Source organism: Acomys russatus, chromosome 8 (assembly GCF_903995435.1).
Source record: "Acomys russatus chromosome 8, mAcoRus1.1, whole genome shotgun sequence".
NCBI classification, from domain to species: domain Eukaryota; kingdom Metazoa; phylum Chordata; class Mammalia; order Rodentia; family Muridae; genus Acomys; species Acomys russatus.
In genome coordinates, this window is record NC_067144.1 from 74,968,742 (window position 1) to 74,994,558 (window position 25,817).

General features: G+C 47.8%; 1 pseudogene; it reads right to left on the reverse strand.

The window, feature by feature from the left end:
- Positions 1-11,699: 11,699 nt before the first annotated feature.
- LOC127192954 (40S ribosomal protein S19-like) overlaps positions 11,700-25,817 on the reverse strand; it is an 877,505-nt pseudogene continuing 863,387 nt past the window's right edge.

The following is a 25,817-nucleotide window of genomic DNA, read 5'->3' on the forward strand; positions in this document are numbered from 1 at the left end:
TACTCATATCTAACAGGATAATAATTACAGGTTTTCTGTAAAGATTATGTTATTATTCTTGCACCCCACCCTTTTCTGTTTCTTTGTTTTATAAATCATCTTTCTTTTTAATTCCAGAGAAGCAATTCTCAGCTGAGTGGGGGTGTGCTCAGCCACTCGACTGTCAAATGGTGTTTGGTAACATCTAGGAATATTATTAGTTCACAACTGGGGTGGAATGCTTGATGTCTAGTAGTCGAGGGCAGAGACATCACTAAGAATTTTACAATACACAGGACAACCCCTTACATCACACAGTCATCAATGCCACGTGCCAACAGCACAGGACCGGGCAGCCCAGTGTTCTTTCTGCTTCTGTGAGGGATTTTATACAGGGCTCTGAGGAGGATGCTCAGCCCAGATGTGGACACCCCAGGCTAAACGAAAAGGAACCGAGGGAGAAGACAGCTGGGCTTCCTGATCCACTCAGAGGGGAGCAAGCAGCCCAGGCTTTCTGTGGGTACATCTGAGAGCTCCCCATGTCTTCTGCAACAGAGCAGGCTGGACCACCAAACTGTGTGGGGATAAATTGTCCTCCAAGTTACCTCTGCTGGGTCACAGCATTGATCCCTCTGTCCCCCACTCCACGCTGCTGCCCTGTCTCTTGTCAGCCTATGCCATTGTCCTATAGATGGATCACAGCCCTTCTGGTCCCCTTGAGGAAGAAGCTCTACAACCTCACCCACTGTTTTCAATGCTGTTTCCTTCTTGCCGTAGCCTCCCTGTTCTCTGCACCAATAGGGCTAGATGCACTCTGTCTCCAAAACCAAAGTCGGCTCATGATCCCAGCGCTCTCTCAGACATCTATCGAGCCCTGTTGCCACCGCTTGCAGCCCTGTCTGGCCTGCAGCTCACTACGTAAACCACGTTAGCCTTAACCTCACAGAGACCCACCTGCCTCTGGCTTATGACTAAGGACTGCAAGTGTGCACCACCACTCCTGACCATCTGTGTTTCTTAGCAGCACTTACCCGCCCAGCCGCTGTGGACTTCCACTTTCACCCTCCATATCGATGACGTGGCTGCCCCTTCCTCTCAGAGGCAGTTGTGTTAATGCACCCACTTGTCCCTGTTTTTTCTTTGCTTATTTCTTCCCCACTCCTCACTGGTCCTTCCTTACATCCTCACTCACTAAAAGTGGGGGAATTGCTTTGTGCCATTTCTTCTGGCCAGGATTATCCTTACTGTACCTGCCAGTTGTATCTGCTGGCTTTTAAATCTCCATCTGCAGCTTTCTGGTTCTAACATAAGACACAGAAAATCTTCCCCCATGTGTGTGTCTGTACGTGTGTTTATGGTATGCAGATGTGTGTGTGTGCGGTATGTGTAGTGTGTAGCATGTGTGTATGTGTGTGGTGTGGTGTATGTAATGTGTGTAGTGTGTAGCATGTGTTTACGTGTGTATGGTGTAGTATGTAGCATGTGTGAGTGTGTATAAATATTCATGTGTACACGTGCATGTAGAGGCCAAAGGACAAGCTCAGGGGTTGTTTCCACCTTGATATTTGAGACACTGTCTGACATTAACCCCAAATGGGCTACTTGGCCGTCAAAACCCCAGGAATGTACCTCTTTCTGCCTCCTTAGTGAGGGGATTTTAAGTGTGAGACACCACACCTGCCTTTCTTCTGTGGGTCTGGGTCAGACTTAGCTCCTCCTGCTTGTGGCAAATGCTTTACCTGCTGAACTCCCACCTCTGCACACAGCGTCCTCTGCTTTAGGCTGTGTGTCTACAGGAAGCACATCTTTGCTTTCTCTATTTTAGTGCTCTCATGGCCAAGCGCCTGGGGACACTGCTCTTCCCAGGACTAGCCACGGTCTGAAGGCAACCAACAGCTTCTCTCAGGATGCCTCTGTCACATGCAAGGCAACAGGCTGAACACGGACTCCCAGTGGCTTCCTCCTCCAACACCCACAGCTCAAACCCTCAGTTCCTCTACCCCAAGTCACCCCAAGGCCCAGCACCTGGCAACTAGAGCCATCCTGTGATCAAGCACATGACAGCGTAACCCACCCAGTCCTAAGCTTGCCCAAACCGGTCTTCTGTGCTTCATAGCTCACAATAGGTGTCAGCTTTGTCCTCCTTTTCCTGTAGGCCTGCCTGGCACGGCGTGCTCTTCTCTCCTGGGAACTGCTAGTAATAACACCTCATCTTTGTGTCCTCACTCAGTCACCTCTACAAATCAAATCCTGGGCACAGCTGAAGTGGTGGAGGACAGAGATAAAAGCTAAAATGTTGCTGCTCTGGCCACCCACATACAGGCCGTGGCCGGCCAGCATCCTGCCAACCTGTGGCAGCTCCCCGAGCTTACAGCAGGAAATTGCCTGTCAGCTGAGCAGAAGGATTCAACCCTCTCCTTTTTTTCCATATTAAACCCATACCTCACTCTCTAATAATTTGCCACCTTTTTAATCCTCTGAGCTAGTCACATACTTCTGTTTCCCAAAGCACCCCTGAAATTACATTCCGTGGTCCCGTTTTGTAATCTTGTATTCTTTGTAAATTCGAAACAAAAGCCATTTATTTGTTCAGCCTCTTGGAGCTTGGGGGTAGGGCAGGCCCACCTCTTCAGAACTGCAGGGCTCACCTACTCATTATGCTGCCCCTGGCTGGAGCCTCTAGGCTCAGGTCCTCCTTGGACTTGGCTCACGCTGTAATCTCCTGGGGAGCCTTGTGAAAGCTACCCTGCCTGCACTCTTCCCCGGCCTGATTATGGGTCTTGGGTATCAGAATGTTTACAAAAGGCTTCATGTGGTTCTGATGTGTTGACAGACCTGAGGACCACCATTGATTGCAATTGGGAATTTTCCCCCCATTGCTCTTTTGTCCTCTTTTGGACCAATTTCAAACCCTACTCTGGGTGACTCTGTAATTTTAGAGTATGTTAAAAGTTGCATTGAGACAGATTTTTGGAGGCTTGCCCAAAATTTCATACCAAAGGTCTAGGCAGGACCCAACGATTTGCTTTTCTAACAAGTTCCTGATGCTGTTGCTGTTGGTCTGACACAGGGCTAGAGATGCACCACCAGACTCTGCCTTCTGGCAGCCTGCTGTGATGTGCTCCTGACATCCAGGGTACCAAGGCTCCATGTTGGTTATAAGAGCTCCATGTCCTGTAAACTCCTCCATCCCGCAGAAGCCTGGGATAATTTGCCACCCAATTTGTTCACTTTCGATCCACTGTGGTTGGAAAATGTGACCAGACAACAGTTAGAACAAAAGCCTTTGTAGATAGAGTCACCATAGGGATCTCAAGTTGGAAGGACCTGGAATCTGGGCGGACCCATGTCCAGTGTGACAGGTAGTCTTGTACCAGAAGGAGCTAGAAGTTACGTCTTGGTGACTTTTTGCTATGATCAAATAATCCGAAGGCAGCAACTTGAGGTTTATGTTTGGCTCACAGCTCCAGAGAGTTCTGTCCATGGTTTCCTAGCCCTGTACACTAGGGCAGAACGGTTGCAAGAGGCTGTGGTGGCAGCTGCTCTTTCCTTCTTCATACCTGGGAGGTACACAGTGCAACAAGCGCGAGTCCAGGAATGATACACCCCATGGGCCTACCCAGGGAACCACTCCCCCAGCAAGGCCGCATCCCATAAATAGTGCTATCTACTGGGGGCCAAGTTTTCAAAGTGTAAACCCATGGGGCTATTTAGCATTTAAACTGTGTTAGGGGGACTCACAGAACAGGAGGAGGTGGCTAGGCAACCAGAGATGCAGGGAGCAGGGGAGATGTTGTCACAAGCTAAGAGGTGTTTGTGACCATGTAAGGAGCAGCTTGTAACCAACTGGACAAGGCCAGAGGTGGAGTCTCTGCTAAAACCTGCAGAAAGTGCAAAGTCATGGTGGCCTTTTGATTTTCTGCTTCCTCAGGACTCCCACACACCGTTGTTTGAAGCTACCAGGTTAATCTGTTACAGCTGTCACAGAAAAGGCTTGTGGTCACACTATCTGTGACTGTCCTAGATGTGAGACACTGAAAATATATTGCCTGCACAAAGACTAGGCCACTGAACTGACTGAGTCTATAAAAATGTCTTCCGGAGAGAGTAGCTAGAAGCCAGCGGCGCACAGCTAATCTGGTTTAGCAAAGTGTGGAAGATAACCTACACTAGACCATTAAGCAGCAAATGACATAAACCGAAAAATCTAATAATAACTAATGCATTGCTTTGTTTTGCTAGCTATGGCTGCCTGACAGCTGCGGGTAACACACTAAAATGCTGAAGAACATGTGTACTCTGGGTCCCAAATGAGATCACTGGGTGAAGCCTGGAGAGGCAAGTGCCCAGAGCCCCCGGAACAGCCCCTCAGCCCCAGAGTCAGATGGCAGCAGGCCTGTGCATCCGAGAGGGACCTTCACAGAGGTCCCCAACACGTGGAAGCAGCACCCAGCTGGAAAGTCTGGCCCCACTCAAAACACTTAAAGGAGGACAGGAAAAACGTATACAGAAAGAACCAGAAACAGCCAGAGCCCTGCCCTGCCTCAGATGGCTTACGGGGAAAGGCAGGTAAGGGTGGGTTTGGGGCCCGGATGGCTCCTAGTTCTCTTTGTTGCTTCTGGCTTCTCTGACCTCCATTCCTTTGTAGAGTCAGGATTTCTGTTGGTCTGCAGTGTCTGGATGGTTTTCTGCGTGTACTGCTGTGTGAATGATCTCATCTCATCACCGTCTGTCTGGGGAATACTGTGTGTAAGCCAGGGTGATGCTCAGTCCCAGCACTCAGGAGGCAGAAGCAGGTGGCTATCTGTGAGTTCAAGGCCAGCCCGGTCTACAGAGTGAGTTCCACCTTAACTAGGTCTACATAGTAGACCTTATGTCAAAAATCTATTACATAGTTTCTTCTTCTTCTTATTTTTAAATAATGCCCCCATGTCTGACATAAACCTTTACTATATTTGGAGATTGTAAACATTTTTTTTTCTTTTAAAAGTTTTACTATGTACATTTAAGGTACACAGCATTAAATTTTAATGCAAATATGCAGGCCACAGTCAGTAAGTGAGCAAGTCTCTTAACTCACAGGGTCACTTTATTTCTCTCTCCTTCTCTCAGTGTGTGTGTGTGTGTCTGTCTGTCTGTGTGTCTCTCTCTCATGTATGGTGTCTATCTGTCTGTATATATGTGTGTGCATCTCTGTGTGCATATGTGTATCTCTCTGTGTGTCTGTATGTGTGTATATGTGTGTGTATCTGTATGTATATATGTGTGTGTGTATGTGTGTATATGTGTATCTCTCTGTGTATGTGTATATGTGTATATGTGTGTCTGTGTATCTGTATGTGTGTATGTCTGTGTATCTGTATGTATGCATGTGTTTATGTGTTTCTGTGTCTTTGTATCTGTATGTGTGTGTGTCTGTATAACTTCATGTGTGTGTGTGCCTGTGTATCTGTATGTGTGTGTGTCTGTGTGCGTGTGTGTCTCTATCTATATTGGATATGTGTAGCCAGAACCAGTGTGTTCCATCTTCAGGAATTATATTGTGGGTTCTGCACCAGACAGACATTTGGGAATGTGTGCCGTGTTTTCTGTGACTTGGTTGCTCATCCTTGACCACTAGGATCCTTGGGGGAAGAGGTTCTCACACTCAGAGAACAGTTGTAAGGAATTGTGTTAAAACATTGGTTTTTAAGGAGTCCTCAATTGTAGCTTTTAAAATGTAAAACATGAGATACCATGTTTAGCTCTTGCTGCTGCCTACAGCTGGCTGTGGAGGACCAGCTGACGATCCTAACGATCTTGCTAAAAACAGAAGCAACCTGTCAGATGCAGCAGGCTCAGCCTTCCCTGCAGAGCTGACAGAGAGCTAAGGCACTGGGGTTTTAACACGCGGTGTGGCATGCCTTTGGTTAGGGAGGTTAATGCAAACAGTGCTTTACCATCACTGACTGGAAGGTGGATTCTGGAGTGGTTTTTTTTTTTTTTAAGAGAGTGACTTTTTTTTCCTGAGGAGGGTCTCGCATAACCTAGGCAATCTTGCTATGTAGCTGAGGATGACTTTCAATTTCTGATCTTTCTGCACCTTTTTCCTGCGTGCTGGGGCTATAGGAATGCCAGCCACATCATGTGCAGTGTGAGTGATGAGGAGATGGGGCCCAAGGCTGTGTGAATGCTAAGTGATTTTCTATTAACTGAGCTACATCCCCATCCCCTGAGAGTGACTCTCCAGGGATCCTTCTGAGCTCTCAGAGGGCCTGAATCAGAAAAAGAAGAATCTGGAAAACATTCTGTGGTGTGCGGATAATGACTGCTTTGGTGCAAAGCTTGGGAAAGTCTCATGTTGTTTTCCCTAAATATCCAGTTGGATCTGTTACTACTTTCACTGCTCGGTCCTAAGGCAAGATTGAAATTTATAAAATGAACTTATTTCATTGCCCTACCCCCGCTCAATCTTTTAAAGTTAAAAAACAAAACAAAACCCCAACCTGCCAAACTAAATCTCCTGGTCAGTGATGGTTAGACCTTCCACAGGTGAGGCCTGACCTCTCAGCTGTTGCTCTGAGGAGCTAGAGGCACGTGGATGTCTTTACAGTGTGGAGGTTCAGTTAATGCCATGCAAACGCTATTAAGCTTATGAAAATTAGTTTCTTTTTAGTTTTAGCACTTTCTAGAAACACTACAAGGCAGAGTGCTTTCTTTTTTGTTTTTTGTTTTTTTGTTTCTTTCTAACCTTCCTCTCCTTTCTTTTCTTTTCTTTTTTTTTCTTCTTCTTTCTGACTTTGGGAAGTTGTAGATTGCAGTAGAACAGAAACAGTACTTGAAAAAGTAATGCACGCCTGCTAGCGCTTGGTTTGGAATGTAGATAGCGTCTTCCCGGCCCTAAAACCAAAGGTGAAAAGACGAGTTACTGGGAAAAGATACGGCGTTCTGAATTATATGTGTGTTCTGGGGAAGCTAATGCCAGCTTGACCCGGGCTGGCCTGGAGTCTTCTGAGAGGAAGGAGCCTCAGTGCAGAGACTGGGCTGTAGGGGAGCCTGTGGAGCAGTTTCTCAATTAGTGATGGATGGGGGAGGGCTCAGCCCATTGTGGGTGGTGCCATCGCTGGGCTGCTGGTCCTGGGTTCTGTAGGAAAGTGGACTGAGCAGGCTAGGAGCAAGCCAGGAAGAAGCACTCCTGTGTGGCCTCTGCGTCAGCTCCTGCCTCCGGGTTCCTGCCCTGTTGAGCTCCTGTCCTGACTTCCTTTGACAATGTGGAAATGTAAGACAAAAAACAAAAAAACCCTTTTCCTCCCCAAGTTGCTCTGGTCATGGTGCTACAGAACAGCGGTGGGAACAGTAGCCCAAACTAAGATGATTTGGTGCTAGACAGCGGGGTCGTGCTGTGACAGGGGCGTGCTGTGACGGACCTGACCTGTTGTTTGGAGGAGGATTGTGGAAGGACTTTGCAAGTCTGGGCTGGAAAAACCACTGAGTGTCGAAAGCTCAGTGAGCTGTTCAGTAGGAGCCGGGAATAAAAACGACGAGAGCAGACAATGGCGGCCTGGCTTGCGATGCTCCAGAGCGAAGTTCAAAGATTCTATGGGGCCACTTGCTGTTAGGGATTCAGAGTCCGTGGTTACAGTTAGCCCGAGCTGAAGGATCAGCTGTGATTAATAAGACGGGAGAACCACCAACGTGAAACCTGTGCTTTGCTGGGACACTCGGTGCTGATCCGCAGTGGTTAAGACGAGCCCAGCATCACTGAGGTGAAGTCTTCTGGGAAGTGTTTCCTCGGGGTCAGCACATAGAAGCTGTGTTCCAGAGGTGGCCAAGGGTGTACCTCGTGCTGCCAGTCACACTTGGTAGTGCAAGACTCACCCAGGTGGTACTGGCTTTGAAGGCATGAAGGGGTCATGGAGAGCAGCTGAGGCCTGGCACTGTGAGAGGCCAGGGCAGGCCGCGGGTGAAGGTGCAGGCCGGTTTCAGCAGAAGCCCTCAGCATTCTAGAGAAGCTAGTGCCATGGGATGACCATGAGGAACAGTAGGTGTGGAGTAGAACTTGCCAGAACCTTGGAAGACCAGCTGTGTGTGCTGCAGAGGGCAGAGCTGGAGAAGTGACCCACGGCCCTCGGAGGAGCCCAGAAAACCGTGAGTCCCAGGTGTCGGGCATTGAATCATTTACACTGTTAGGGTATGGTTGTGCTTTGTTCAGATTGTGATGTTGCCCTGGTTTTTGCCTCTTGAAGGAAAGAAGGTTTTTAGCTTGTATTTGATTTTATAGAATCCCACAGTTCAGAGACTTTGGATTTTTTTGAAAATAGAATTTGAATTTTAAAAGAGATTTTGGAGTTTTACAGAGACCAAACTTTTAAAGTGTTTGGAACGGTAGAGTGGAACTTTTAGATTTGTAATATATTTGTGGCATCTATTAATCTGAGATCTTGGGGGATGAACAACAACATCAACAAAAAGTTATGGCTTCAAAAGTATTGCAAGTCAAGCTGACAAGGGGTCAGTTGTGCTGGCTAATTTTATGACAACATGACACAGGCTAGAATCATCTGAAAGGAGGGGACCCCAACTGAGGCAATACCTCCATAATATTGGAGTGTAGTAGGCAAGCCTGCTTAGCATTTTCTTAATTAGTGATTGATGTGGGAGGGCCTAGTCCATTGTGGTGGGGGCCATCCCTGGGCTGGTGTCCTGGGCTCTATAAGAAAGCAGGCTGAAGCAAGGCATGGGTAGCAAGCCAGCAAACAGCAGCACCGCTCCATGGCCTCTGCATCAGCTCCTGCCTCCAGGTTCCTGCTCTGATTGAGCTCCTGTCCTGACGTCCTTTGATGATGAGCAGTGATGTGGAAGTGTAAGGCAGACAAACTCTTTCCTCCCCACGTTGCTTTGGTCATGGTGTCTCATCACAGCAACTGTAACCTCACTGGGACAACACGGGTATTTGGGCTGGGCAGACGGCTCAGTTGGCAAAGTGCTTCACAGGCAAACGTGGGACGGAGTTTGGATCCTCAGCACAGGTTACAAAGCTGAGTTTAGTGGTCTCCACTGTAATCCCAGTGCTTCAGAGGTGGATACAAGAGCAGCCAGCCCCGGGCCTTGCTGGCCAGCCAGTCTAGCCAAACTGTGAGCTCCAGGGTAGGTGAGAGACCCTGTTGCAAAACAGAAAGACGGAGAGTAACAGGAAGATGCTCACTGCCAACTTTTATACGTGTGGTGTATGTGAGGTCCTGGCAGCACTCGGTTGCCCTCACTGCATTTTCTTGGTCATGCTTTCTCTAAGCTTTCCCTGAAATGTACTTCCATAAATATTAATGTTTTATAGAGGAGCCGAGAAGCATGCTTGAATTGGAGACTCTTCCTTGCTGCTTCTTTAAAAAAAAAAAAAGCTGACCTGATGTTTTTCACTTCACATTTCAAGAGCCAGGTGGAATATGTATATTTAAGTTCATATGTCTTTTTTTTTTTTTTTTTAAAGCTGGGACTCAAAGAAAACAGGCAGGCATTTTTAAAGGAGTGACTTTTCAGAAAAATGTTATATCTATATTTTTACTTTTAACAGCTTGGATAGAAGTTTTAGAAGATTGCCACTGCCAGTGAGCAAGGAGATATTTGTAACAAAATAACTCTGTCCCTTTGCATTTGATAGGAGTGCAAAGGTGAGGGATTAAACAGAGGGCGAGGGTGGTCTGCCAGGGGCTCCTCAGACCCAGGGGAGCACAGTGGCTGCTGGTGTAGCCATGTTTAATCTTTCTGAAATCACCATAACCTTCAGTTCTGTTGTCATTATGGCCTTTTCCATGTTTCACAACCAGAGTCACTCTATCAGGAGGCGAATTCCTCACCACAGTGACAGTCTTCAGTCTCCTCCGCCCTGTCACTACTATGACTTCATCAAAACTGCTGGTCATATCTCCGCACTTTCTAGTCTTTGGTGTCCTTCAGTTGTTCCACTCGGTCTGGGCGATCAGCCATTCCAGCTGCCCTCCTTCTGACTCTCAAAGACCCGGTGTCAGCTGAAATGTCATCATCCTGCTTGGTGCTGCCCAACGCTGGCTAAACCCTTCTCTGAGAGTGTCTCTCTGTGCTTCTGCACACGTGCGCACGCACACACATGCGCGCGCACACACACACACAGACACAAACACACACACACAAACACACACACATGCATTTCAATCTCATCTTGTTGAGCCCATAGATGCCCCTAAAGGGGTGTGCTTCATGGTATCCGTTGCCCTTGCTGTGAAAGTACTCTGTACGCTCTCAGCTGAGGTGTCCTTTCCAGTTGGCATTTCTTTTTAAAGCATTTATCTTAGCTGATTCCTTAGAGAGTTGCTGGCGATGGCTCGCATGCTTCTCCCTTTTTTCCCTCAGGTTTCCAACTCCCTTCCTTAGCCCACCACACTCTCTGAAACTCAGCGTGCTGGCGAGTCTTTATCTTCAACCTGACTAGATTTAGAGACAGGTGGGAGACATCTTTCTGGGTGTGCCATGAGGGTTTTTTCCTGCATTGGTGAACCAAGGTTTTAAGGCCTGCCTTGAGTATGGGTGGAGCCACCCCATGGGGTGGGGAGCCCAGACTAGATAAAAAGAGGCAGCGAGTGGATTTTGGGCATTTGTTTCTCTGCTCCCCCCCCAAACATGAGCAAGCTGTTGCAGCTGGGAGCCCCACGCCATGGGGAACTGTACGCTCCAGCTGCAGCCAGGACAGATTGGCCTTCATGGCGGTTCTCTAGAGTATTTCTTCACGGCAAAGTGAAGCAGCTGGTACAGTTGCCTGTGTCTCACCTCATAGGACATGGCTGCACTGCCTCCCCTTCCCGGGCCCTGATACCATATTGGAACTCTCGCCATCCCATAATCTCCTTTGTGTGTAACACTTCCGAAGATGAAGTGGCTTGCCTCCGCTGTAACCACTGCAAAGTTCTTAGCCACTATCTCCTTAAATATCTACCTCTTAAATATTACTTCTTAAATACTCTCTTCTTAGTTTCATGTGTGGGACCCTGAGTATATGCTTTCTGGGCATCTGTGAGTGTCCCATGTACCACTTTTGCTTGCAACAATTTTCCGTCATGAAATTTGTACAGATTTACTAGCTTTTCTTCATGCCCTCTAATCCTGCATCTGTTGTGTCTTGGTTTCTCTTCCTTTTTGTCACCATTATCTAGTCTTAAGATCTTGTAATTAAGTGTAACCCGTTTGACTACTTATCGATTTGATTTACTTGGGAAAATGAGCCATTGCCTGTCTACTTTATGACACCTTCCCTTCAACTACAGAAGTATCAACCTAGTCAAGTTCCCTATGTAATGTTTGGCTTATCCGTGACTGTATCTATAGAACGCTTTTTCCCCCTCCTCCCCATTGGTCTTAATTCTTAGCACATATAATTATTTATCTATGTTGTGCATGAAATATTGACAGGTGTTCCAGTTGATGTCTGTTTCCCGAAATCTTTCTCTGTTAGGAAGAGAAAAGTGAGAAGGGAAGCGGGTCAATGTCATTGGAACTCCGTGGCATTGGGGGTTAAGCTGCAATGAGATTCACTGTGCATCTGTCACCTTCTGTCAAGGCTGTTGTCTAAGGTTCATACATTTGTTCCCAAAGACCACGGGGTGGGGGTGGGGTGGGGACTTGGTCCTGATGTCCCAAAGTTTAATTTGCACACTTGTGTTAGTTGTATTGGAAAGCTCTCTACTGGGGTAAGCGCTTTTGAAAATGAACATTTCCGATCTGGTTTCCACAGGTGAAGGCCTGGGAGAGCCTGGCTAAGTGATATGCCCGTGAGTTCCCTGAGGTGTTGGTGATGGTTGAGATGACCTGAGGGTCAGGCAGGACCGAAGCTGGAAGACCGGCTTTCAAATTTAGTCTCTTAGCTTTTGTGTGGAGAGTGTTTCCTTCCGTGACTGCTGGTCCAAGCTTAGTTCCCAGGAAGGCTTTCTGTAGGATACTCGTGTGTTCTCATGTGACATGTGGCTTTCTCCAGAGTAAGTAGTTCAATAGAGGGCAGAAAAGAACGTATAATCCCCTCTATCCTATGCTCACAAGGTCACTCTACACCATCCTGGATACATTCTACTCACAGAAGTGAGTTGATAGGTGGGGTCCACACTTAATCTGCACTTACTTGCCTGATTGAGAACTTCTGGTGGTCTGGTAATTCCTACCCTCCTCAACGCCCCAAAAAATCTTGAACAACAACATCGGTTCCGGAAATAATTCATATCTTCCCATAGTTAAGGGAATATTTATTCCAGTGTGTTACTGCTGCTGTTTTTACTATGGTTTGAACACTGGCCTACTCCAAAACTCATGTTGAGATCCAATGGCCAGCTGGGCATGGTGGTGCATGCCTTTAATCTCAGCACTCAAGGCAGAGGCAGGTGGATCTCTGAGTTCGAGGCCAGCCTGGTCTACAAAGTGAGTCCAGGACAGCCAAGGCTATACACAGAGTAGCCCTGTCTCGGGGGGAAAAATGGGCATGGGAGTAGCCAACCAATGACTTGTCCAACTTGAGACTCTTCCTGTGAAAGGAAGTCCACACTTGGCCCTACTTGGATGGCCACAAGCCAGAGGCTGATAGCCTAGAGACCTAGGATAGAACCAAACATGAATAGCCAAAACAAACACACAAGCAAACAAACAGGCCATGAAGTTAACTTCTAATGAGTAGGCCAGAGCCTAGCAGTATAATCATTATCAAAGACATTTCATCCAGGAACTGACAGGAGCAGATGCAGAGACCCACAGCCAAATCCTGTGGAAGATGGGGAGGAAGGATTGTAGGAGCCAGAGGGGTCATGGCACCACAAGAACACAGCCCATGGAACCAACTGACCAGGGCTCACAAGGGCTCACAGAGGCTGGTGTTATAATCAGGGACCCTGTTTGGGTCTGAGATAATCCTTCTGCATATATGCTATGGTTGTGTAGCTGGGTGTTCTTGTGGGACCCCTACTAATGAGAGTAGGGATGTCTCGGACTCTTTTGCCTGCTTTTGGGACCCTTTTCATCCTACTGGGTTGCCTCATCCAGCCTTGATATGAGAGTTTGTGCCTAGACTTACTGTAACTCGTAAGGCCATGTTTAGTTGATGTCCCTGGGAGGCCTGCTCTTTTCTCATGGGAAATGGAGGAAGAGTGGATGGGGGGGGGGGTTGGAAGGAGGTGGTGGGGAGAGACCAGGAGGAGAGGATGGAGGGGAAAAACAAAACAAAAGACCAAAGGGGGAAAAAGAAAAAGGACAATGTGAGGATATCTTTATGTACTTTCCGTGATCAGTGTTTGAATTCTGGGGGAGCTATGAGGGTCCTACCATCAGGAACCCAGTGATTCTATTACTGTGAGGATAAACTTGTTATAAAAGGGTGAGCTTGTTCTCTCTCTCTCTCTCTCTCTCTCTCTCTCTCTCTCTCTCTCTCTCTTTCTCTGTCTCCATGTACTTCCCTCCCTTCCTCCATCCCCTCCCTCCCTTTCCCCATCTTTCTCATCTTCTCCCTCTCTCCCCTCATTCTCAGTTCTCCCATTTCCTGCCTCTGTGCCACGTGATGTCATGGCTTCAGCACGGCTGGAACCTTGATCTTGAACTTCTCAGTCTCCAGAACTATGAGAAACATATTTCTCTTCTTTGTGAACTAACTGGCTCTGGCTGTTTTGTTATAATGGCAGGAATGGAAGCAAAAGAACCAAGCACATCATTAGCTGGCCATACCTCAGGCAAGAAGCGTTCTGAAGGGGATTAAGGGTGGCCACTCGTCTGATAGCTCTGGGGATCTGGGTAGTAGGCTTGTAGGAGTAAAAACAAAAAGTCTTTTGAAGACAGGTGTGAGCTGCTCCTTATTACTGCTTGTCAGTGTTAGGTTCGAATCCCTGAAATGGCCTAAAATCAATTAGAGTTAAGACCCGTTGGCGAAGGGGTTGGCCCAGGCTGTCTCTGCTAGGTAAAGACAGTCATTAAATACATGTTGTTCAGCCTGTACTTTGTTTCTTGGTTTGTTTGTAAAGGCTCAGAAAGCCATTCCCAATGGCTTTACATGCACCTGGACTCTCAAGATGACAGGCTCATTGTCACCAGGGAGTTCTACCTGCTTCATTATCGCTTCTTTATTTTTGTTTCTAAAGACAAGGTCTCATGTAGCTGATGCCGGCATTGATTGGACTTGGATGATCCTGAACATCTGAGCCTCTTGTGTGTACCTCACAAATGTGACAATTGCAGACACGAGCAACTATACCCCATCTATGTGGTGTCAGGGACAGAATCCAAGGCCTTCTGTGTGCTAGGGATGGACTCTGCCCACTGGGCTACATGCTAATTCCTTATGCTTTGTTGGGGGGAAGTGTTTAGACACCAGGTGAAGAAGGGGCTGCTCCTGCTCTGCAGGCAGAGAATTCTGGAGCTTGTAGAAAGGGGCAACCTAGCTCCCTCCACGGAAGGGTCTTCAGTGACAGACTCTTCAGGCCTCTCCCACCCCTGCCTGGGAGCTAGCAACCTGCCAGGCATTTCAAATAGCCCTTCTGTGTTCCAACACAACCTGTCCTCAGGGAGCTAAATGACATTTAGAAGTGGTGTCTTGATTTTGATGTGTTGCTGATTGACTTGGCGCGCAGTGTAATAGAGTTATCCTCCTGCCCCTTGGTGGCAATGACATGCTCACTGCCCTAGGCTGTGAGCCAGAGTCAACATCCTATGTAAGAAAGTCATCAAGCCCTTCGCAGAGGAAGAGTGATTATAGAGTGAGTTCCTGCTCTACCTGCTCTGCCCCCACTGGCTGTTGGGAACTCATTTTCCTTCACAGCTCCAAAGCTAATGAATTATCTCTTCTGAAATGGCAGTTCCAGTTTATCCAAACTGATGAGCCCTCGGGGGTGGGAGATGGGGGAGGGGCAGATTGGGGGGGGAGAGGGGCAGGGAAGGAGGGGGGAGGGGCAGCAGGCAGGGGTGGGGGGAGGGGGCGGGCAGGGGCAGGGGAAGGGAGCGGGTGATTCATTAGATGCTGCTTGTTGGCTTTGCTATAGGGAAGACGTGTACCTCCATGGTCAGGGCACTCGTGGTATACTTTTAGATTCGTGTTACTTTTCGGAAGGTACACACACCCACACACATCACGCAGAGTGTAATCAAGACAGCTAAGAACATCTCCATCCACAGCGGTTGCATTACTCGTGACATGCACTTCGCTCTGGGGAGCCTTTGTAGTTTGCTATACACAAGCTGCAGAGCGAAGTAACTGGCCAGCCAGGATGAAGCACGAGCCCTTTGACTCTCTCACCTATTGTCTGCCTTCTTAACACAAGTAGGACTTGAACTCAGGCAATGGACAGACCCTGTCAAAAGGGAGCCAGCCTTCTTACAGATCGAGATGCATGGTGAAGCCACATGTTGCCTACTGGCCTATCCACTGCTGGTGATCACACAACTGCAAGGACTGGGTCAGGCACAAATAGCTTTGGTGAAATTTTGGACATGCAAGACATAGGAGCACCACTTGACGGTGGCCTTTCTTTTTCACTAAGTGTCGTGTAGACAGAGGCAGCCGGCGCCCCCTCCTCCCTCTCCCTCTCTCTCTCCCTCTCTCTCTCTGTCTCTCTCTCTGTCCCCGTCCCCCCCTCCCCCCGTCTCTCTCTCTGTGTTTTGGTCTCTATGAAGCCACCAGAACTCAATCATGACAGTCCCATCCCGATTACACCATCTAACCCTAACCATCTCCTAAAAGTCCCAACTCTAAAGAACAGAGTAGGGAGGAGTCTCCAACATCATAATACCCTTGGTGGCAATTAGATTTCTCTAAGAGGCTGTGGAGACTCCTGAACCTTATCTAGATGATAGTAGTGACCATGGAAGATGTCACATCCACCCTCTGAACTTTCGGCTGCCAGGGTGGGCAGCAGGGAGCATCTCACCTCTGTGCTTGGGGAAACAGAGCACTTCTACATGGCAAAACCAATAAGCTCATTGATTCACCAGGGGGGCTGGGGAGGGGAGCTCTCTGGTGGAATTAAGTTTGGTTTGTCATTAGGACCTTATGAGGAGGCATGAGGCATTTCTTAGTTCCCTCTTCCTTCAGGAAGAAAATTCCCACACATTGGCTTGTTGGAATTCAAGGCATGAATTTAATGGTGAATTAGACGCTCAGCCGTAGCGTCTGCTATAAAGTTGGCTTTCATTAAAACCAACCAACCAACCAACCAACCAATTAAACAAACAAACAAACAAGCTGGGGGATAGAAAGTGCTTTAGTTTATTCAAATAAGAACAGAAAATGCTTGGTGATCTTTGGCTAGCACTGTTCTTGAAGGTGGCTGGATGTTTTCATGACCTTAAATGCCACAGTTCAATCGATTTGCACATCTCTCTTCACAAACCCTTTCCTGTGGTTTAAACCCCAAGCCCATTCTATTCTGTGATTTAGATCAATTATTGAAATGATAGTTTGAAAAGTTAGGCATCTGAAATTGAGGCATGGGTTTCTCGGCCGGCTTCTGCACCGTCACACGGCACCTTACGCCCTTGCCTGAGCTTTGTGTTCATCCTACAAGAAGCTGCCTCTGTGAAGTATGCTCATCTTGCTTTTACAAGTTGGTTTTTAATACATGTCAGCTTTGTAAGTTAGGCTTCAGTGTGGCATTTCTGTATGAGCACACTGTGCCTGGGTCATGTACCCTGGTTCCCTTCTCTCTCCCTGTCAGCATCCTTCCTAGTCTCTGAAAATCCACCCTAATTTCTTTCTGTCCCCTCACCTCCCCTTGCCCTTTCTAGTGCCCTCTATTCCACTCCACACCTCTACAGAGTTGACCCACTGGTCTCCACGTGTGGTGGGAACCAATGGTGTTTGTCTTTCTAGATGCTGAAATATGGGAGTTTTCATATGGCTCTGGTGTATGAGAGCTAAGTCAGTATGCCCCATCACTTACATTCATCCCTCGAATTGTAACAGGCCAGCGTCTGTGGGAATTTTCTCCCTGAAGGAGGCGGGGGCTAAGCAATGCCTTCCCCCTCCTCATAAGGTTCTAATGTCAAACCAAAACCACTGTGGAAATTGGGATGGGAGAACTCAAAAAGAACAGAAAACACCAAAACGTAATGACAGCACCTTGGCATGAGTCAACAATGTCAGTACTGTGTACACACCCGAAGGAGGTGGAGTGCTTCTACTCAAAAGATAGTTTTGCTCCCATGTTCACTACAGAACTATTCACATTAACCAAAATTCAGAACCAGCCCACCTGTCCTTCAGCGGATGAATGGATAACAAAAAGTGACAGAGTTACCAAGTAGAGTGCGACTCAGCGGCTAAAAGAATGAAGTCCTGTCATTTGCAGCAGCATGTGTGGAGCTCACACTAAATCAAGTGACATCAAGCAGACCCGAGGGAAGGAAAGCAATACCCACACTCACCATGGTGAAACTTTAAATTGCTGGTCTTTCTTTGTTAAATGGTACGCACATTAAGTAATTACCACAAAGAAGACGCTCACCTTCATTATTTGGGTAAACATGTGTTGGTGATACAAATACTTACCTAACATAAAAACATTGTCCATGAGCCTCAGGAAGGATGCTCACCCATCTGGCTTAACCCCCTGACATTACTAACTGAAAAGTTACCGAATCCATCTGTTCCATGATGTTGGACACCATCATGTAGGTGAGGACATTGTCAGAAGCTTTATGGTAAATACAGATGCCGCTGAAAGAGAGATGGATACAATGGGGGATTCTAGATCTAAAGGGAAGGCTGCAGAACCTCGTTTAGAGAAAGAGTAATGACCAGGGATGGAGCCATAGACTGGCCAGCCAGTGTCCATACAGCCTTGGGTCCAGGTTCATGGAGCCACCATGAACAGTTGTCACTACAATCCTGCTGTGCCCTTACCACTTAGGGAACAAAGTCTCGTTGGCTGAGTAAAAGCCATGGATATCCATATGGTAGCCACGATGGTAACTCGGACATCGAATCTTTTACTACGAGTCATGCAGCTTTGGGTTACTGTTACAAAATGCATGCCATAAGTCCACTTATAAGGAAGAAAGTGTATTTTGACAAATAATTTCAAGGGTTTGTCTGTGGTTAGTTGGCCTGCTGTTTGGGAGGCTGTAGTTAAGTGTGGGATGGTCCAAGCCAGTCACATCGCAGCATCTGGGAAGCAGTAAAGAGACCTAACATCCTCTATGTTGGTCCGAGTTCTTAAAGGCTCTGTCACTTCCCATAAGACCACAGGACGAAGACCAGGTTTTTGAAGGATGCTTCGGCTGAAAACTGTAACTCCTTACACAGGATGGTGGCGAGACTGCTTGGGGAGACTGGCCACCAAGACCCTTCATTTCCTATGCTGTCTGTTTGTCTTCTCTCCATTCCCCACTTCCCTTCTGGAGTGTTTATTCCTTACTGAGCACCAATGGGCCTTGTCCTTTGCTGGTGCACACCTAATGCTTACTGAAGAAGTTAGGGCCAAGGAGGGAACTAAGGGCCACGGGGGCCGGCCGAGCTAGATGTGCTGCAGGATGGACTCATGGAGTACTAGTGCGCGCTGATGGACTGCCTCTGTAAAGGAGCCAGCGCAGCAGGCATAGCTGAGTCCATCCTACTGTAAACGCACAGCGCAGCAGGCATAGCTGAGTCCATCCTACTGTAAATGCACAGCTTCTTTGGCATCAAAGCATTTAACTGGCACATCTCTCTGAGACAGCCACCAAGATCATCTCAGCTCCACTCAACACATAAGGGAATGGAAGCTTTGCATCGAGGCTCGAGCCCTGCTCTGAAGGACACCACAGATCCTACCAGGCACCATGGACCAGTCACCTCCCCCCTCCCCACCCCAGGCCACCATTTCCCCCACCCCAGGCCACCAGTTTTAATACAGCATCCACTCAGATGGTAGAAAAAACTAACGGGAGGTGCATTGAGGAGCTCCAGCCATCTGAGGTGCATTGAACGCTTTGAGCCCAAATAATCACCCCCTCCTAGCTTTAAGGTTTATTTCATTACTTGCTAATATTCAGTGCGTGGCTTATTGAGCTCTCTGAACCAGTGCTCAACCCTGCCTCAGCACATGGTCAATCCTGTGTGCTTCCTGGAGGAATTTTGTGTCCAACGGGTGTGCAGGAGTTCCTGAAGGCCGATGTAAGGGCTTGATAGCAGATGAATGTCTCTAGATCACACGCTTCTTAGGAGTGCAACCTGTAAATACTTACGTATTTTCGAGATTTGCCAAAAAGAGGAGACTATACCCAGAGACAGGTGCCCAGCACATAGTAGGCCCATTGTAATTGGTGGATGATACTAGCCTCAAGACAGGTGAAAAACCAAGTCCCCTTTCTTGGCTGGAACCTACAATGGCAGCTTTCTGCCGATTGTGCTCCCCAGCATGAGACTGCTAGATCCCAAGCAAACCCTGCCGCTGGCCATTGAAAGATCTCCTCTCCCAGTCTGTCCCAGCATGCCCCCGTTTCAAACACAAATCATAGAAACCACAGCCTGTGTCTAAAGCAGATTTTATTTGGCACAAACACAATGGTTGGAATTCTCAAGAGGCCTTTGGAGTGGGAAAAGTCTCCACAGTGTGACAGAAAGGCCCTGGGGCTGATGAGTTTTTAACTGCTGAGAGGTTGAGCCCCTCTGAGAAGTCAAGTTCAAAGTCGTTTAGTCACAGAATCCTTAATTTAAGGCGTGGGCGTCACAGCTTTTTAGCAATGGCAGCGGCTCTACCTTCGTTAGGAAAGTGTCTGCCCCCCGCCCCCAGGGCAGTGTTTGTGGTCTCGCCACAGAAGTGAATTTCCTGTGGGCCAGGAGATCTCTAGTGTAGAAGATGTGTGAAGCATTACCAGAAGCGGAAGGATAAATGTGTCGTGTGCAGTTGGGTGATAAAAATCCACGCTGTGGTGATGGGGCCATTGGCTGCCCTGAGGGATTCTGGGATTGAGTCTTTGTGGACTGCAAGGCACATGGGAGGAAGCCCTTGCCCTGTAGTCAGAGTAGTGCACACTGAGGCCTCTCCAGGGAGACTGAGGCATTTCTGACCCTGAACTGACTCTGGCGCTCTCTGTAGTCTCTTGTGTCACTCTCTCTCGCCCATCAGCATCTCTCGGGGTACTTGCTCTCACCCATCAGCATGTCTTGGGGTACTCTCTCACACCCAAGAGCTTCTTTTGTCTGTTTTGATGTTTACTTACTCTCCTACTCATTGATTCAAACACTCAATTTATTTACTTAACTCGTCTGTGCATGTGTACATGTGTGTTCATGCCCGTGGAGGCAGAAGTCCGCCTTGACCATCCTTCATAAGCCGCTGTCCATTTTTTTGGCCTATGAGACAGGGTCTCTCACTGGCCCGAGGCTCACTGAACCCAGAATCCGTCTGCCTCCCTAGCACTGGGATTATGAGTGTAGACCACCAAGCCCAGCTTCTTACATGGAACTGAACACCTTACTGACTGAGCTTTTTCCCTTTAGCCTCTACATTTATTTTTGTTTATTGTGTGTGTTTATCCTGTAGAAAACAGGACTACGTGGGGATTCTAGACTGTACCCTTTATTTTGGGGCCCGCTACCTTCCTCTATGACTTGAGGGTCCTAGCTTGTCTGCACTGCCTCACACATTCAGTAATACACGTAAACCCGGTTAACCCATTCCTGGCCAAGCCTCCCCGCTCTGTAATGCTCCATGCTTATGGCTACTCTTTTCTTGGAGTCACTAATTTAAGTAAACTCTATACATGCAAAGGTTCTTCCTTTGGTCAGCTTGACTTAAACTTGTCTCTCTCAAGTGGAGTGGCCAACCAAAGACAGTGACAGTCTTTGGAGTTTGTGCCTCTGGCCGGGAGGCTGGGTCTGGGTCCACTGCTTCAAAGCCTGCATGGCCAACTTCAGACTGAAGGACGTTTCAGCAACACAGCATATTTTTGGCTCATCTTAGAGCCATGAAATAGTTTTATTTATTTATTTATTATTTTGTGCTTTTTTTTTTTTCTTTTTGCCAGAGGCATGTAACTGCCTCTTTAAATTATTTCAGCCATCTTCTGTTGATGGTCTGTGGATAAACAAAAGTGCCTGCTGAATTTGTGGGGGCAGTTTCACATAAAGGGAGCTTGTAGTTCAGTGAGGGATCTGCATTTTGGAGTGGCTAATTAGGCAAGCCTAACAGAGCCTCTGTAAATGTCTCCCAGGGAGCCCACAGCCCTGCTCAGAGCTCCGGCTGCATATTAAACATTCATAGCTTGTGCAAGTCATTCAGAATCCTGGAACAGTCAGAAAGGCACGCTCAGCTCCTGGGGAAAATAGAAGGCATGGTGTTGAGTTTAAAATAATTTGCTTTATTAAGCGTGTGTGAGAGACATGGAAATACACAATGGGGGCCTTTGTGGATGCCTCCCGCTCCCTTCCCAGCATCCCTGACCTCAGCCTGCACGCCGCACCTCTCCACCTGTCCCCACTGGGCTCCTGTGCTTATTGGCTTCTGTTTGGAAGATGTCTGGTTTGGACAATGAGCACCCACTAAGCTTCATGATGGTGGAAGATTTAGCACTTTGACATGAAGGCCCCAAACAGCTGGAGATTAAGGAGCCTGGCCTTGCTCTGGTGCCCAGGGTTTACACAGATGAGAAGACATGAGGTGGGGGCGGGGTCATGCTCTCTCTGCCCACCACTGTGAGTGTCCTGGGGCCTTATCACCACGGATCACACCTGGGTGTCCTGAGACATATGCTTTTGTTCTCTCACAGGTCTGGAGGTCAAAATTCATGATCACAGGAACCCTGCCTTTCTGTTATCTGCTATGGCTGACAACTTCTCTCTCTCTGTGTGTGTGTGTGTGTGTTGTGCACCTTGGTTTTCAGAGATCCCTTGTGCTTCTTTCACCTTTGTCTTTTTAATATTGTTATAAGTTATAGTTTATAGTTTTACATTGACAGTTGCCTGAGTCCATCCCAGGAACAACCTCTATCTTGCTGTAGGGTCAAAAAAAACCTGATTTTATGTTCTCAGGTCCTGGCTGCAATGCCATTCTGCTCCCTCAGGTGTCTCACGCTTGTCTGTTGACCAGTAAAGGACATAAAGAGCCAAGTTGATCTAAACTGAGGTACACATGCTGTAAATGTGTCGCCTGTCATGACTTAGTTGGCTGCTTATAGCTTTCTCACTCCTCTGGTTCCCTTATCATTCTGAATTCTGTGCCAGAAGTCCAGGAGGAGACCTGACTGCAAAAGCCGGATGGAAGGCCCAAGGAACCCACTGGCCTGGACAAGGCCCAGCCACCAACATTTACTTCCTTCCTTACCCAACCCCTTGTGTCAAAGTATTTTGGACAATGCTACAGCCCACCCCCCTCCTCCTCATTTTGGGGTTCCATCCTCTAAAAATGCTGTGCAATTGGGGTCTCAGTTCATCTGCCTCAGTCTGTCCCAGGTTAATCAGTAGTGGCCTGAATACAACAGGACTCTTGTCATCTGCTTAGCTACTTAATGAGGTGAACGTTCAAAGACACAGTCAGCTCCCGAGTCTGTGCTGTTGTCCCTGACTGGTCAGTTTTTGCTGTCTAATTCAAATAAAGGTCTTGCTGTGCTGGGCTCTTGTGACTGTTTGGGTTGTTTTGTTTTTTTCAGGCTCCAGCAATGTGATGTTTTCTGTTTGTGTCACATTTATCCTAAGGAGACACGATGCTGAATTCGAGAGCTGACCTGGGTAGTCTAGAGTGACGCTATCTTGAGTTCTCTACCTGGTGTTTAAAAAGACCATTTTTCCAAATGTGGGCACACTGCAAGTTTCAGGTTGACAAATCTTTTGGAAGGACACTCTTCAGCCCACTTTTCTCTCCTACCACAGTAGGCAGCAGAGCGCAGCCTTGTGGTTACGTGACTTCCTGGAGGCTGTCTATCGGAGTCAAAGGCTATGACTAGAGGCTCCACCTCATGGTCCCTCTTCAAGTATTATGGTTTAGATTACAAATGTTCCCCAAAGACCATGTGATAACAGCTTGGTCACCTACCTGTGGTACTTGTGAGAAGCGATGGGTCCTTCAAGAAGTGGCACTTGGTAGGAGGAAGTTGGGGTGTTAGGGGTGTGCACTTAAAGACCTCTGGTACCTTCCCATCTCTCGTTGCTTCTTTGCTGTTATGAGATTGGGATTCCCTCTCTTGTGCACTCCGAGGGCTGAGACCTCAGAGATCATAAGTCAACCTTTCCACGCTTTCATTGGTCTTTTTCAAGCGCTTTGTTGTGGCAATGACACCAAGATAACGCTTTGATATTCTCTGCTTGATGTGGCCCTTGGTGTAGGTCTGGAGTTAGTATTTGGATGTACAAGACAGAATGTGAGTGTAAATCCTTGAATTACATACCCTATACACGTGATGGGTTGGTGTGTGTGTGCGCTTCTCTGTTTGTCCACTTGGCAGTGTTACAATGGAATATCACATTCCTGTCTGTGTGGACACTACAATTGTTTCTGGAGGCCAAGAAGTTCAAGATGCAAAGGCTGTATCTGGCAATGCCATTGTGCACTGTGACACCATGGGAACCATCCCATAGGCAGAGAGCACATGTGAGAGGCAAAGGTGTTTGTCCTCCTTAATCTACCATCATGGGGTGTCCTCAAGACCTAAACATCTCCCTTCAGGCCTTGCCTGTCCTGCTGTTTCTTGCAAGGGGGTTAAGTTTCCAACATACCCTTGGTGAAGGGCACTTTCACACCCTAGCAACCACACAAGCATTTTCCAGTTAAAGGGGGGACTAGAGACAAAACAATCAAGATTTCTCAATTGTCAAATAATGACATTCTGAATTTCAAAGGAATTGGTGGCCAGCTGGTAGGCCTCCCAGTCCTTCATCTTTAATCACAGCTTGAGTTTGAGCAAGAGAGAGCCACAAAGATACAGTTATGACCTTAATTTAAGGCAGTGTCTGTTCTCTTGTTTGCAGCTCACCTGAGTGAAGGCCCTGAGTGCGGGGTCCTGTCTTTCAGGTCATAGTCAGGTCCCAGCTCCCATCACCTGCATTAGATCTGTGGTTTCTGACTGGAAATGTGGTCACCAAGGAATGCTTGGAATCCTCCATGCTGCGTGTTTGTAAATTTTCTTCAAGTCAGAGCCCTTGCTTCTCCCTTGACTTAAATCATTGGCTTCTCCTTGGTGTCTTGATCACCTTCGTTTCCATGGGCCCCATCAGGCTGTGACAATGGCCAAAAACACTATGCTGGGCTCTGCAGATAACCCCCCCCCACACACACACACAGAAGGACCTTGCTTCTCAGGTATGTTCATGACAGAGGAGACAAGAGGCTACAGGGCTGGCTTTGTGGTGACCACTGATTATAGCATCTTACAATCCCTGGAGGAGGAGGAGGGTGTAGCTAGTAGCTTATCCAGTACTTTCACAAGCTAGCTAGACCTAAAAACCCACAGTTCATGGGCCCAAAAATGGTTTCTGGGCCCAGGAGAGGAAGGATTACTGGCCTAACTTTTATCTGCAGGAGTAGAGTAGGGAGGGAGCTTATGTTGGGGCACTTTCAATTCTCCCACATTTTGGTCAGAAGTTGAGAAGAATAATTTTTTTAAGGCTCCATTAAAATCTTGATCCACAGCTGTTTGTAAGCAGCTCTTGTTGAGGCTAAGCTATGGACTAAGTGGTGTATGTTGACTCTGTCCCTTGATCTGCCTTTCCCCTACCTGTTAAGGAAGGATGATAGCATCCGCTCTCCAGGATGTCGTCTGAAATAAGTGGATGCGTAAAAGGTGCTTGAGCCTTCTCTGGGATTCACAAAGCTCCAGCTAGTGTTGAAATGAAGAGAATAGGCCATATGTAGATGTGGGTCAGATAAGTCCAAGGGGGGAGCTGACTCTTCCATAAAGATTTCATCCTCAAGGTCTCAGTTTCCCCTTATGTAGAGCAGAATATGACACATGCAAACCGCTCAGGAAGGTGTGATGGTTCTTTTCCTCTTGTTATGATGAAGAACTCTGGAAAAAAGCAATTTAAGGGAGGGAAGGGTGTGTTTAGAAACCGTGGAGGAATGTTGCCTGCTGGCCTGCTCACTAACGTGGCTAGAGTTCTTACATGGCCTAGGGAATGGCGCTGTCCCCCACAGTAGGCTGGACCCCCCTGTACCACATAGTAAGACAGTCTCCACAGATGCGCACAGGGCAGTCTGATCTGGGTAACTCCTCAACCGAGGCAGCTTTCTTCTTAGATGCCTAGGCTGAGTCAAGTTGAGAATTTGAGCTACCTCGGGCAGAAGGCATGTGTAAGGAACAGCCAACGGAACTCAAGTCCTGGAGAGAGCAGCCACCCTCTTACCACGCAGCCTCTCTGCTCTCCACCAGGGTGATTCCAACTGGCTGAGTTCTGTCTGCTGCTTGCTGACTCACAATCTACATAGGGGGTTCAAAGCTGTAGAATGGCCTTAGCAGGTTTTCGGCCACAGTGGTGACTCTGACAGCTCTTGTGTACCGACAGTAGCCTGGGGTCTGGGTCTGGGGCTCCGATGCGAGGCGAATGGCAAGGTTAGGGGTGTTTCAGAATCCACAGGGGACGTGGAGATGGGGATGCTTCTCAGGAAGCACACACACAGGAAGTCTGGTCTATCTTCCCTTTTGCTCCAGCGCACTCAGCGCGGTGTTGGCGAGAGTCATTGCTGTGTGTGTGTGTGTATGTGTGTGTGTGTCTGTCCTGTGGGTGTGCGGTGAGGAAGACCATGTGTCAAGCTCTGTAATAGAGGACCATGGAGCCATGTGAGGCCCTGAGTGAGGCATTGTGGGGCAGGGTTTGCACAGTGAATTTTGGGCATGATGTACAAAGGGTAAATTGGAGCCCCATAACCAGGCAGGGGAAGAGCAGCGTGGGAAGGGCG